Genomic DNA, 13,821 nt, shown 5'->3' with positions numbered 1-13,821 from the left:
ATTGTCCCTAGTGTGTGTGCTTGGTGTGTGTGCGTGCCCTGTGGTGGGCTGGCACCCTGTCCGGTGTTTGTTTCCTGCCTTGCGCCCTGTGTTGGTTGGGACTGGCTCCAGCAGACACCTGTGATCCTTTAGTTAAGATATAGTGGGGTGGATAATGGATGGATATATAATTCATTATATATGTATTTAAATTATACATAATCATATGTAATTTATATATTAATAAACAATGTTATTTACTGTATATACACACATATGCATACATCAAAAGTGCATGAATTATGAAGTTATATACAACCCCAATTCCAATGAAGTTGGGACGTTATGGAAAATGTAAATAAAAACAGAATACAATGATTTGCAAATCCTTTTCAACCTATATTCACTTGAATACACTACAAAGACAAGATATCAAACATTCAAACTGATAAACTTTATTGTTGTTTTGCAAATCTTCACTCATTTTGAATTTGATGCCTGCAACACGTTCCAAAAAAGCTGGGACAGGAGCATCTTTACCAATGTGTTATATCACCTTTCCTTTTAACAACACTCAATAAGCGTTTGGGAACTGAGGACAATAATTGTTTAGCTGTGTAGGTGGAATTCTTTCCCATTCTTGCTTGATGTACAACTTTAGTTGCTCAACAGTCTGGGGTCTCCGTTGTATTTTGCGCTTCATAATGCGCCACACATTTTCAATGGGAGACAGGTCTGGACTGCAGGCAGGCCATTCTAGTACCCGCAGTCTTTTATTATGAAGCCACGCTGTTGTAACACATGCAGAATGTGGCTTCGCATTGTCCTGTTGAAATAAGCAGAGACGCCCCGGCAAAAAGACGTTGCATGGATGGCAGCATATGTTGCTCCAAAACCTGTATGTACCTTTTAGCATTAATGGTGCCTTCACAGATGTGCAAGTTTACCCATACCATAGGCACTAACACACCCCCATACCATCACAGATGCTGGCTTTTGAACTTTGTGCTGATAACAATCCGGATGGTTCTTTTCCTCTTTGGCCTGGAGGACATGACGTCCATGATTTCCAAAAAGCAATTTGAAATGTGGACTCGTCAGACCACAGCACACTTTTTCACTTTGCGTCAGCCCATCTCAGATGAGCTCGGGCCCAGAGAAGCCGGCTGCGTTTCTGGGTGTTGTTGATATATGGCTCTAGCTTTGCGTGGTAGAGATTTTAACACTTGTAGATGTAGCGACGAACTGTGTTAACTGACAATGGTTTTCTGAAGTATTCCTGAGCCCACATGACAATATCCTTTACAGAATGATGTACATAATCATCATGATTTTTAATCGGTCGGTTCTTAATGCTGTGCCACCTGAGGGATTGAAGGTCACGGGCATCCAGTGTTGGTATTCGGCCTTGCCGCTTACATGCAGAGATTTCTCCAGATTCTCTGAATCTTTTGATGATATTATGGACAGTAGATGCTGAAATCCATAGATTCCTTGCAATTGTACGCTGAGAAACATTGTCGTTAAACTGCTGGCCTATTTGCCCACGCAGTTGTTCACAAAGTGGTAAACCTCGCCCCATCCTTGCTTGTGAACAACTGAGCCTTTTGGGGATGCTCCTTTTATACCCAATCATGACAAACACCTGTTTCCAATTAACCTGTTCACCTGTGGAATGTTCAAAACAGGTGTTTTTTGAACATCCCTTAACTTTCCCAATTTTTTGTTGCCCCTGTCCCAGCTTTTTTGGAACGTGTTGCAGGCATCAAATTCAAAATGAGTGAAGATTTGCAAAACAACAATAAAGTGTATCAGTTTGAACATTAGATATCTTGTCTTCGTTGTGTACAGTGGAACCTCGGTTCACGAAGGTCTCGGTAGACGTACAACTTGGTTTACGACCAAAAAGTTCACCAAACTTTTGCTTCAGTTCACAACCACACACTCGGTACACGAACAAGGCAGTTTCCCTTTCGGTTTGTACATGTTCAGTCTCTCCCTGTGCATTTCCTGTGCAGCGAGCAAGAGAGAGAGAGTGAGAGAGCGCGACACACACACACACACATACACACAGGCAGCGCGAGAGAGAGACAGACGCACACACACAGTCAATGCGAGAGAGCGCGACACACACACAGGCAGCGCGAGAGATACGCGCACACACACAGGCAGCCCGAGAGAGAGCGTGGCACACACACACAGAGGCTACGCGAGAGAGAGACGCAGAAACACAGGCAGCGCCAGAGAGAGCTGGGCGCATTAAGGTATGAAGGCAGTTAAAGAATGCACTGTGCTTTATTTTGTTTTCACTTCTGTTTCTAGCGGTCGGTTCATAGTGTGCATTGTTGCAATGTTATTTTTCTTGGTGGTTTATTAAATTATGGATTTTTTCAAATGTTCAGTTTTTTCCTTGTGCTTAAAACTCATTAAAAAATGCTTTTAGCCAGCGGTTGGTAGCTCTATAGCGCGAACTATTGCAGTGTTAGCTTTCTCTGTTGTTCAAGGTTTTCTCAGTGTTATTCAATGTTTTTATATTTAGTTTACTATTATGCTGTGCATTCTAAGGTTTAATCTATACTAATAAAAGGCACAGCCCTCACTGACTGACTCACTCACTCACTCACTCACTCACTGACTCACTCATCACTAATTCTCCAACTTCCCGTGTAGGTAGAAGGCTGAAATTTGGCAGGCTCATTCCTTACAGCTTACTTACAAAAGTTAAGCAGGTTTCATTTAGAAATTCTGCACATAACGGTCGACAACGTCCGCCATGTTGAACTTTCTTATTTATGGCCCCATCTTCACATAATTTGGTAGGCGGCTTCCCTGCGCTAACCAAAACCGATGTACGTACTTATTTCGGTGGTATGACGCCACTGTCGGCCGCCATATTGAACTTTCCAATGTCACATTCTCCAACTTCCTGTGTAGGTAGACGGCTGACCCCATCTTCACGAAATTTGGTAGACGACTTCCCTGCGCTAACCGAAACCGATGTACAGTAATCCCTCCTCGATCGCGGGGGTTGCGTTCCAGACCCCCCCGCGATAGGTGAAAATCCGCGAAGTAGAAACCATATGTTTCTATGGTTATTTTTATATATTTTAAGCCCTTATAAACTCTCCCATACTGTTTATAAATATTCCCCGCAGAGTTATACAGCATAATCCCTTTGTATTCTCTTAGATATTAGGTAAGATTCATTGAAATTATGTATATAAACACACTGTTTATATACAGTAAAACCTAAATATTATTTTAAAGATATTGAGTGTCTCCGATATCACATGTTACAGCCATTACGATAGACATGCCATCAGCAATAAATATGTACAATGCAAGAAAAATAGTATACAGTAAATGTGTGTACAGTGACACTAAACGTACGTACATGTACTAAGTACTGTAAGTAGAAAATTAATTATGGTTACTCACCAACAATGACACGATGACTTGTCCGATAAAAATGAGTTTAATTTTACTGCACAACAAAGGAGAGCGTCACAGCCCTTAAAGGAGCCACTTCAGGCGATTGTGAAGCACTGCCGTTGTTCTTCTTCTGGCAGTCTTCAATCCAAATCCCTAAAGCAGATTCCATCCAGACTACTGCCTTATTACATCCACTTACAACTTGTTTTGCACCCTGGTTAAAAGGACACTGTGGCCGTAGATCTTATATTCCTTTCCTACTTTTTAAATAAAAAGAATCGTAGCCTTCAACAAATCCAAAACGTTTACCTTTTCAGCAATCGTTAACATCTTCCGTTTTGCTTGGGCACGGCCCCTGAAGCAGTAGCAGATCGTTTTGGAGCCATAATGAAGGGCTTGACTATGCACAAAGATAAACACAAAAGAGCACAACTCTTTACACAGCGAAACACGTTGATGCTGAATGAGCCAGACGAGACTTCCTGGTTAACACTGCATTCAGCACGCAGGAACTTAACTGCGTGCTCTGATTGGGTAGCTTTTCAGTCATCCGCCAATAGCGTCCCTTGTATGAAGTCAACTGGGCAAACCAACTGAGGAAGCATGTACAGGAAGTAAAAAGACACATTATCCGCAGAACCCGCGAAGCAGCGAAAATCCGCGTTTATATTTAGTTATGCTTTCATATACAATCCGCGATAGAGCGAAACCGCGAAAGTCAAAGCGCGATATAGCAAGGGATTACTGTACGTACTTATTTCGGTGGTATGATGCCACTGTTGGCCGCCATATTGAACTTTCCAACATCACTAATTCTCCAACTTCCCGTGTAGGTAGAAGGCTGAAATTTGGCAGGCTCATTCCTTACAGCTTACTTACAAAAGTTAAGCAGGTTTCATTTCGAAATTCTACGCGCAATGGTCATAATGGTCGACAACGTTCGCCATGTTGAACTTTCTTATTTATGGCCCCATCTTCATGAAATTTGGTAGACGGCTTTCCTGCGCTAACCAAAACCGATGTGCATACTTATTTCAGTGGTATGATGCCACTGTCGACCGCCATATTGAACATTTCAACGTTCTTTGTTACTTATGGGCCCATCTTCAAGAAATTTGGTACGCGGGTTCCCAACGCTAACTGAATCCTACTTACGTACATATATACGTCCATAGCCTGCAGCTCGGTCACCGCGTGAGGCGGTGTTGGGTCCCCCAACCCAACGCCTCCCACATTGTTGGCTGCCTGCCTATATAAGGCCGTCCGTCACTCCGGTATCTACATTCCCTTCCTTGCTTTGCCACGGGATTCACATCTCCCTGCTGATAACTACAGCCTTTTTATTTAATCCACGGCTTCTCCGCTGTTTTATTGTTCGTTTATTACGTTTATAGTTATTGTGTAGGTATTTTAGACTTACTTTACATTGTTCAGGTACCCATTTCCTTTATCATTCCAACCGTACCCCCATTAACATGTCCATCGATCAAAGAACTGTCACTTACCGAGTGGTTTCCATGCCCAGAGATGGCACCTACCTTTTCCATTCTCTTTGTTACATATTGCACGGCCATATCAGGCCTACTCTTGATATCCGGAGAAACATTGTGTCTTATGTATTGAATGACTGGGACAGGTTCAAGGTGTGGACTGATGACGGTACAGGGTGAGAGTTGGTCGGAGTTTAGCAATATTCTTGAGGTGGTAGAATGAAGACTTACAGAGGTGTTTGATGTGGGCGTCAAAGGTGAGTTGAGGGTCCATTTTAACACCCAGATTGGTGACAGATGTGGAAAGGGGAATGTTTTGGCCAGCGAAAGTGATACTGGTGATGGTAGAAGAGCGGAGATGGTGTGATGTGCCAACTAAGATGGCTTCTGTTTTGGATCTGTTTAGCTGAAGAAAATTGAGCCTCCTCCACCCCTCTATCTCCTCCAGGCAGGTAGTCTTGTTTGAAGAATTTTATGTGCATATTGCACCTCTCATCGGTGGCCTCAGAGTGGGCAGGTGAAGGAGGTTTGAGAAAGTGATTTATAGTTGAAAAAAGTTTTTTGGGGTTCCTGGAACTGTTGCTGATGATGATGGAATAGAACCTGGACCGTGCAACCTTCAGAGCTTCTGCATACGCCCTCTTGTGTTCCCTATAAGCCTGTTTGTGGACAGTCAGCCCAGAGGCCTTGAACCGCCGCTTAAGGACACGGCCAGCCGTCTTCATTTTTCGCAGTTCGCAGGTGTACAAGTTATTGATGAAACCGGTTGTATGCTTACAACGCTTGACAGATGCCGAATGTCACTTCAACACAAGTCTTGCAAATACTCGAATAATCGAAACAAACCATGAAATTTAAACCGATTATGACAGCAGCAATCCAAGCTGTGAGATTTCAGACAAGATTACTTTTCACATGGCCAACTGTACGTTGCATGCTCAAGAGTAAGCTCAGTGCACAGCTTGGTCATTTACAACGGGAGGGCCGAACTCACAATGTGGTATACAATCCTTGATCCTTGACAAATAATTATTGGTATATTTTCCCTCAGTTTAAAAAGGTTTAATTTTCTTCTTAATAAAAATTTTAATGCAGTACTTCGCCACTGCGAAGCGCGGGTATTTTACTAGTTAACTATATTTGTGGTTAAAAACAGAAAAAATATATATTTACATATAGTTCGTATGGTCTGGAACAGATTAATTGTATTTATATACAATCCTATGAGGGAAATTGCTTCAGTTCACGACCAAATCGGTTTACGACCAGAGTTTTGGAATGAATTATGGTCACGAACCGAGGTTCTACTGTATTCAATTGAATATAGGTTGTAAAGGATTTGCAAATCATTGTATTCTGTTTTTATTTACGTTTTACACAACGTTCCAACTTCATTGGAATTGGGGTTGTATTTGTAATACAGTAAGAGGGGACTAACCACACAGACTGTATATGACAGAGACGGAATAGATACATTTTAAATGGGTTGTTTAAAAGTGAATCTAAATGTCTATCACTACAAAATGCCACATTTATACTGTGGTTATTTCAGTCAAAACTGGATAACTGAGAATTTACTCTTGGTCTTACTCATCTGTCAACCTGATGTTGTTTTAAAGTAATTATGAGATACAAAATAAAAAAGAATTACCACAGAAGTCCCTATTTCATATCTTCTCACAAGCATATACACTCTGGTTAGTTTATCTGAACTTAAACATAAACATTTTAATAGATCATAACACTTCATCTTAATGTTTGCTTTACATTTGCATATCCTTCCCTTAATTCTTGCCTCATTTGTAAACCCAAATTCAACACTCTGTTAAAACACATTACTATCTCCATCAATTTGTTTAGCTGATAGTTTAAAAGAAGAATAGATCTAATAAATCCGTTTTCTAAAGGGGCCACAAATTTATCCAACCGCCAACAATGTCTTCAAAAACCTTTGTAAGCCTATCTTCTCTGACTCGTGGGGAGTAAGCCTCTGCAACTGCTCTCTCGCCCCCTGCTGTTTGTGACAGTATATTGCAACTGAGCTAATTACCTGCTTGTCAGGACTTCCTGTCTTAGCCCTGCATTTTGCTTCTTCCAATTTTCTCCTAATCTCCTGTTTAAATACACATGATTAAAAATAATGATGGTTTTCCCTTATCATCATCACAGTTTATTCACTTCTTATCTAAATAATCCTTAAATAAAACACACAAGTTAAATATTATGAACTAATGAACTAATTTAACAGTTTTTTATATAAAAATATGCTGAATAGCCAGTTTGTTTATAAAAAAACCCTCTAGATATAGTCTCATTTCCATTACATTCTGATGCATAGAGTATCCCAAAGTATTACAGTCCTACTAATACACAACAAACAGAAAGTCAAACAATAGGTATTCAATAAGCTCTTTACAGTATAAAGCAAATATACAATTATCTACAGAAACCAATCCCAATATCTGACAACAACACATAGTTCAAAAATACAGTCCAGTTCCCAGCTGGTGATGAAAACAAATTCAAAAACTACCCTTGGGACTTATGGAAACCTTGTCCAGCTGTATGAGTTGAATGTCAGAAAGAAGATATGTAAAGAAAGGAAAGAAAGTGTCACCGGTTAATAATGAGTCCTGAAAGACAATCCAGAACACACTAAGAGAATGACAATCAAATCACAAATAGAACTAAAATCCTTCATTTGAAATGATGAGAGGCAATAATCCAAAAAAAGGTGCACTTTTTTATATTATTGGTGCTGCTGGTAACTAAAAACAGGTACACATAAAAAAAAAAAAAATCTTCCTCTGTAAAACCTGCCTTTCTTTTTAAATCTATGGCCAAATCAGGATTTTCCCCAGAGTACCTAGAGCAATAAACAGAGACAGTCTGGTGATGCAATGATCCTATGGCTTGCTGTAAACTGGAGTCCTTTTAGGTAGCATTGCTACAATGTTACTTACACTTTGTTCAGTGGTAATATTGTTGATTTCTGCAATAGCTTTCTGAACTCCCTTGCTATGTATTTATAGAACTATCAAGTTAATATCCTTTTCTACATGTTTATTATAGAATGTTTTATTTAAGTAATAGTTGCTGTTTCTTTTCTGGTCAACAGACTGAGTTCTGTTTGCAGTTGAGTTCTGTTTGCAATATGAATGTTATCTGAAGTACTTGGGAGACTGCGAAATTGGTTTTGGAGATACCACTATTCATTTTAATGTACTTCTTGTTTTGTGTTTACTTCTGTGAAATGAATGAGATTATTTAACCATTCAAATATGTTTATGTGGCTGATGGATACTTCCAGCTGACACCTGCAGATATACATTAATTTCCACAAAAATATCAATTTGTGTGGTGATATATTTTTTAGTAATGAATGCACAATCAAGTAAAAATAGCCAAAGGTGACCCTCTGACCCAAAGTCAAGCCATAGGAAAGAGTTGTGCAAGTCATAGATTGAGAACAAAATGTCTACCTTGGTCATTTTCTTTTCACTTTGGATGTGTGCCAGACAGTCTGCACGAATAAGGATAGGTGATAGGAGTAATTGAAACTGATGTTTGTGTGACATGAATACATATTGAAATTGAAATGAAAATTACCAATGTTAATCCCTCTCAAACAGGCTCAGTTTTGGAGGGGGGGATTGTGTAAGGAAAATGGTTAATAAACCTTGAATTTGCCAAAAGAATTCTTTCAGAATATTTAAGAATATATTTTTGGCAAATTTTCAGCCTGCTTTTCCGTTTCAGGTTATTGGGGATAAACTGAATATTGTCCTATAAAACATAACAATTTAAAAAATTTTTTTCGCTAAATTGTTTCTTTTATTTTATTGCAGCCTTGCAAAAAGTATTCCACAGGAACCAGCATGGACTGGAAAAAATATGAGCTGAGATGCAGGAACATAAAAGGTAAAATAGGTGTAACATAAATGTCTTTATGTCATAAATGTAAAAGCTGTAATGTTAGGTCTCAATGCATAATAGGGGGTCTGAAAATCAAAAGTACACAATATGATAAGGATTTAGAAGTTGTAGTGGACTTGACGCTATCAACTGCCTGTCAATGTTCAAAAGTCATTAAGAAGGCTAACAAAATGTTAGGTTATATAGCATGATGTGCTGAGTCAAAGCAGGTTATGGTAAAGCTTTGTAACACACTGGTTAGACCTCATCTGGGGCCACATGCATAACGCAGTGCGTAGCATTCACACTATAGCATCACATAAGCACAAAAGCCGAAATGTGCTTACGCACAGACAAATCTAGATTCAGGAATCTGTGCGTACTCCAACTTCCACCTTCTTCCGGTACATAAATCCAGGTCAGCGTGAAAAGTAAAACTCGTGCACGCGCCTTCTGTCCCATCCCAACTCCTCCCAGAATTACGCCTCTATGAATATGCAAATCAATATAAATAGCCCTTAAGCTTAGCCTTCTGTGAAAAGACAATGGGAAAAGCATGGGGGAAAATATAAGAATTTCAGCGAATACCAAGAGGAGGCAAGGAAAAACTTACTATTTGTTGGTTTAAACAGTGGTATAATCAACAAAAGGAAGTTGATAGAGTGACAGAGTGTCGGAGAAACTCGAAAACTCTACAAAGTTGCACAGTACCCGAAATAAAAAAGAAGTTGTCACATATCCAAGTCACCGTGAAAAGGTGAGTTGTATCCAAACGTCTGAGTGTCGTATGAAAGCTTATTAGGGTACAGAGAAAAAAAAATGGGCACTCAGTGGGAAAAAAGCAGGAAATGTCAACTTTAGTCTCAAAATTTCCACTTTAATCACGTAGTTTATTTTGTCATTAAAGTAAAACATCGTAAACTTCATCTTAAAATCGATTAATTTACTAGTTTCTCAAATCCAACGTAACTAAAGTAACACGTTAAATGCTTTGTTTTGTATTTGATCTTCTTTGTGCTCTGTGTGTGAATCACTACGTACTTCTTAAACCAGTTTCTCTTCCTCCGACAGGAAACAGAATCTATTACATTTGTGATATTACAGCTGTCTGAATAATTAAAATACTGAGATGTATATGTAATATCTTTTTCATAATGATAGGAATGAAAGCATGTTATTAAACATGGGAACACGGTGTCAGTACTGTCTCTTTCAAACATACAAACCCCCAATTCCTGTCCTTTTCTTTCTCCAAATACCCAATCGCCACACAATCAGCTCTGTAATAGACATTAAGCCATCTGTAAGCTTCCAACGACGATTCTTCTAAACTTTTAAGGAACACTGAAATATCTTTGTAGTATATGTTTAATTATTTTATTCATCTATCCTTCCAGCATACAGCAATCAATCAGGATCAATCTGTGAACTGGCTAGCGCTGCAGCACCGTGTCCTCACATGTAATTATTAAAAATACAGATTATTTAAATGAAGTTAATTTTATCTGTATAATATAATCAACATATTTTGCTGCATTTCATCTTAAAAGTGATGTCGTCATCATATGTAAATACGCTTTATAAAGTGGAGCAGGTTGTGCAATATTATAACTGCAGTGCAAGTTTACAGTGATGCAATTGTACTTATAAGTACAAACAGTTCTTCAAGGAGCACTTGATGGACTGATTGGCTGTGTTTAAAGTTCTTGGGATGAAACTGTTTCTGAACCGTGAGGTCCGTACAGGAAAGACTCAGAAGTGTTTTGCAGTGGCTGAGGCAGTGTGATTGATGCTGTACCCTGATAATTCTCTTTCCGATCAGTTGCTGCTGTGATTCCCGACTCAGATACAGTGATATAAATACTCCAAGTGGTGCAGTGAGAGTAATATGGAAAAAGATGATCCTCTGTGGCAAACCCTAACGGGAGCAGATGAAAGTAGAAAAAGAAGGTGCTGTGAGAGTAACAACGCTAAAGCAGTTATGGTATTTGGAATACTATGGCTATTCCCCGGACCATTATATTGTTACAGGTTAATTACAATCAGATGCATTACACTAATAAACAATATGCAGTTAGTTTCAGTGTATTTATAAAGCCGAGTCAGGAATGTGCATCTAAGAAAGAAAGGGTAACCACACAGGAACAGTAGCACTGCTTTGACAGTTGGTGCTGCTAGTCTGCAAAACCAAGCGGAGAACTTGTGTACGACAGGGTATGAGATACCGTGGAAATGTACGTGGCTTTATGCCAAGTTTAGGTTTTACACATCGCGTTTTGAACGTGAAAACATATTTATGCAACATTTCTGTGCAAACGCACAGTTTATACACGAGGCCCCTGGAGTACTGTGTGCAGTATTGGACTCCAGGCAACAAAAAGGACATAGCAGCGCTAGAAAAGGTCCAGATAAGAGCGACTAGGCTTATTCCAGGGCTATAAGAGATAAATTATAAGTTAAGATTAACACTAGAGTTACCAGAGCCTACGAAAAAACTCATAGATCCATCCCACCTTAAATCGCTTCTCACCTCACTGTCAGCGTCTTTTGTCCTGTAAATGTGTGGATAAGCAGCAAACAGCAAGCAGCCTGCTATCACATCCCCCACCGTCACACAGTTTTCTCTGCTCAAGTCTGTTTACTTATGTGTTAGTTGCTCAGAGTTGTATAGAGTGAGATAAATACTATATCGTTATTTGGAACACTTGCATTTTATGTGTGTTCCATGTCTACAACGATCTATGTAAACACATTGTTAAAACAGAAATGTTTTTCATGTTTTAGTATTAATCGACAAAATGTAGAGATGAAGTGTATAATGTGTGAAGCCTGAATTCCAAATATCAAAGAAACAATTTCACAAAAGGTACAAATATGACAGAACAAGTGCGCTTCTATTCAAGAATATAAGTGCAGAAAAAGAACCTGTGTTAGGGTGCAACATTGACACACATTTGCTACGACCACTTTGGTGGCGCAACAGTATCAACTGTTGACTGATAATCAAAACTTCACGGGTTGATTACAGACGAGTCCATTTTGAGAAGTGAGCTGCTCTTATTCTTACTATTTTAGAATAAAAACATATATTTAATTCCAGTCTTTAAAAGCCGGTGTAATTTATGTTCCAAATAGCGATATAGTATTTATAAAAGATGTCATTTTGCTTGACTTCTCACTCTATAAAACTCTAAGCAACTGAAACACAGGTAAACAGACTTGAGCTGAGAAAACTGTGCGGGGTGGGAGGATGTGATAGTAGGCTGCTTGCTGTTTGCTGCTTATCCACACATTTACAGGACAAAAGATGCCGACGGAGGGTTGAGAAGCGATTTAAGGTGGGACGGATCTGCGAGTTTTTTCGGAGGCTCTGGTAATTCTAGTGTTAAGCAAAAGATTAAGTGAAGACATGACTAAAGTGTTTAAAATTATGAAGGGAATTAGTACAGTGGATTGAGACAGTTACTTTAAATTGACTTCATCAAGAACACAGGGACACAGTTGGAAACTTGTTAAAAGAAAATTGTTTACAAACATTAGGATATTTTTCCCTTACAGAGAGAAGCACAGACACATGGAATAAGCTACTAATTAGTGTGGTAGACAGTAGGACTTTAGGGACCTTCAAAACTCAACTTCATGTTATGTTGTAAGAATTAGTGGATTAAGTGGATAGGACTGGCAAGCTTTGTTGGGCTGAATAGTCTGTTCTTGTCTAGATTGTTGTAATGTTCTAATGTACCATTTAGTGACCATGAGGGCAGAGAATAAAATGTTTCTGTTTTTTTTTATATCTTCTCTTTTAACTATTTGTCAATGTTTGTTTCATTCAAGGCTTTTCACCTATGGCCTTTATGATATGTCAAATTTAATATAAAAAAAGAAACAACTGAGAAATAATCTGTTTATAACAAGTTGCTATTGTGCCTACCTAATAATATTGTAAAGATTATCTAATTCTTATTACATATGTTTGTAATGCCCATCTTGAGCTACCCATTGAGCTACATGTATTAGACATGGCAGAAAAAATGTCTAAAATGTGTCTTTAATTATGCTACATATTGTTTTCCTGCTTTGCCCTTATTGGATGGAAGCTTCATCCCTGAACGCATTAAATGTATATTTCGCAGGGATAAGCAGAATCTGTCAATCATTTAAATATTTACAAAATATTTGATACTTATATTCATGGAAACCTGCACATCATCCTACTAAATGCCTTTTCTACTAAATGTCACTTAATCTTTTATAGTCACATCAAGGATATGAGGCTGACTACCAGTTGCTATGAGAAGTGTGTGTCTTCTCTCAACTCTTTTTCTGCCTGTCATTTTTAAGAAATGTAAAAAAAATCTTTGCATTTGGACAGCTTTCACTTATTAATCAGCATCATATTGCATTCACCATTTTGGTCTGTGAAAGAAAACTTAAATAACTATCAAGGAGAGAAACAATTTTTCAGACTGAAAAACAAATTCAATCTTTGTGTTAATCATCTAATTATGTGGGTGGCATTGCTGCTTCTTGTGATCATTCATACTATGGTTCATAAGTGTTGTAATTCTTGGCTTTTTACGTTGAGGGAAAGTTTTTCTTTTTTTTTTTTTACTTTGTTAATGCTTCTTGAATCCATCTTGAATGTTCTTTACCATTTTCTGGTCAACCCTGGACAGGTAAAAGAGTGTTAATGGAGACAAAGTCAGGGTCTCATGCTCTGTTCTTGAGTGGAGTCTCAATACTATATGCCAGTAGCATAAGCATTCACTTTTTATGCGTGAAAGTATTTCATGATCATCCACTGGGTAAAAACTGTCTTATGTTTTGATTATTAGCTGGTTTCCTCTGACACCTAAACTCTTTCATGTACTCAGATGAGGCAATGTGCAATAGGCTATAGGATATGTAGCCACATATGTCTAATCAGGAAATCTATAAATAAGTTATAACACATTAAGAAAAAATTGGGAATGGGGTGGTTATGGAAAAATGTTGCATCTAATTC

General features: G+C 38.6%; 1 protein-coding gene across 5 annotated transcripts in view; it reads left to right on the top strand.

Annotated features, from left to right (window-relative positions):
* The window catches only part of LOC120530412 (cadherin-18), a 1,801,315-nt gene that overhangs the window by 526,719 nt on the left and 1,260,775 nt on the right, over nucleotides 1-13,821 (top strand). For all 5 annotated transcript variants that reach the window (XM_039754902.1, XM_039754900.1, XM_039754901.1 and 2 more), the window contains exon 3: nucleotides 8,750-8,822. The gene's annotated coding sequence lies outside the window, so the exon portion shown is untranslated. The remainder of the gene's footprint in view (nucleotides 1-8,749; nucleotides 8,823-13,821) is intronic.

This window comes from Polypterus senegalus, chromosome 5, assembly GCF_016835505.1.
Source record: "Polypterus senegalus isolate Bchr_013 chromosome 5, ASM1683550v1, whole genome shotgun sequence".
NCBI classification, from domain to species: Eukaryota; Metazoa; Chordata; class Cladistia; order Polypteriformes; family Polypteridae; genus Polypterus; species Polypterus senegalus.
The sequence above is the reverse complement of the archived record's forward strand: the minus strand, read 5'-3'. Positions and strand labels throughout refer to the sequence as shown.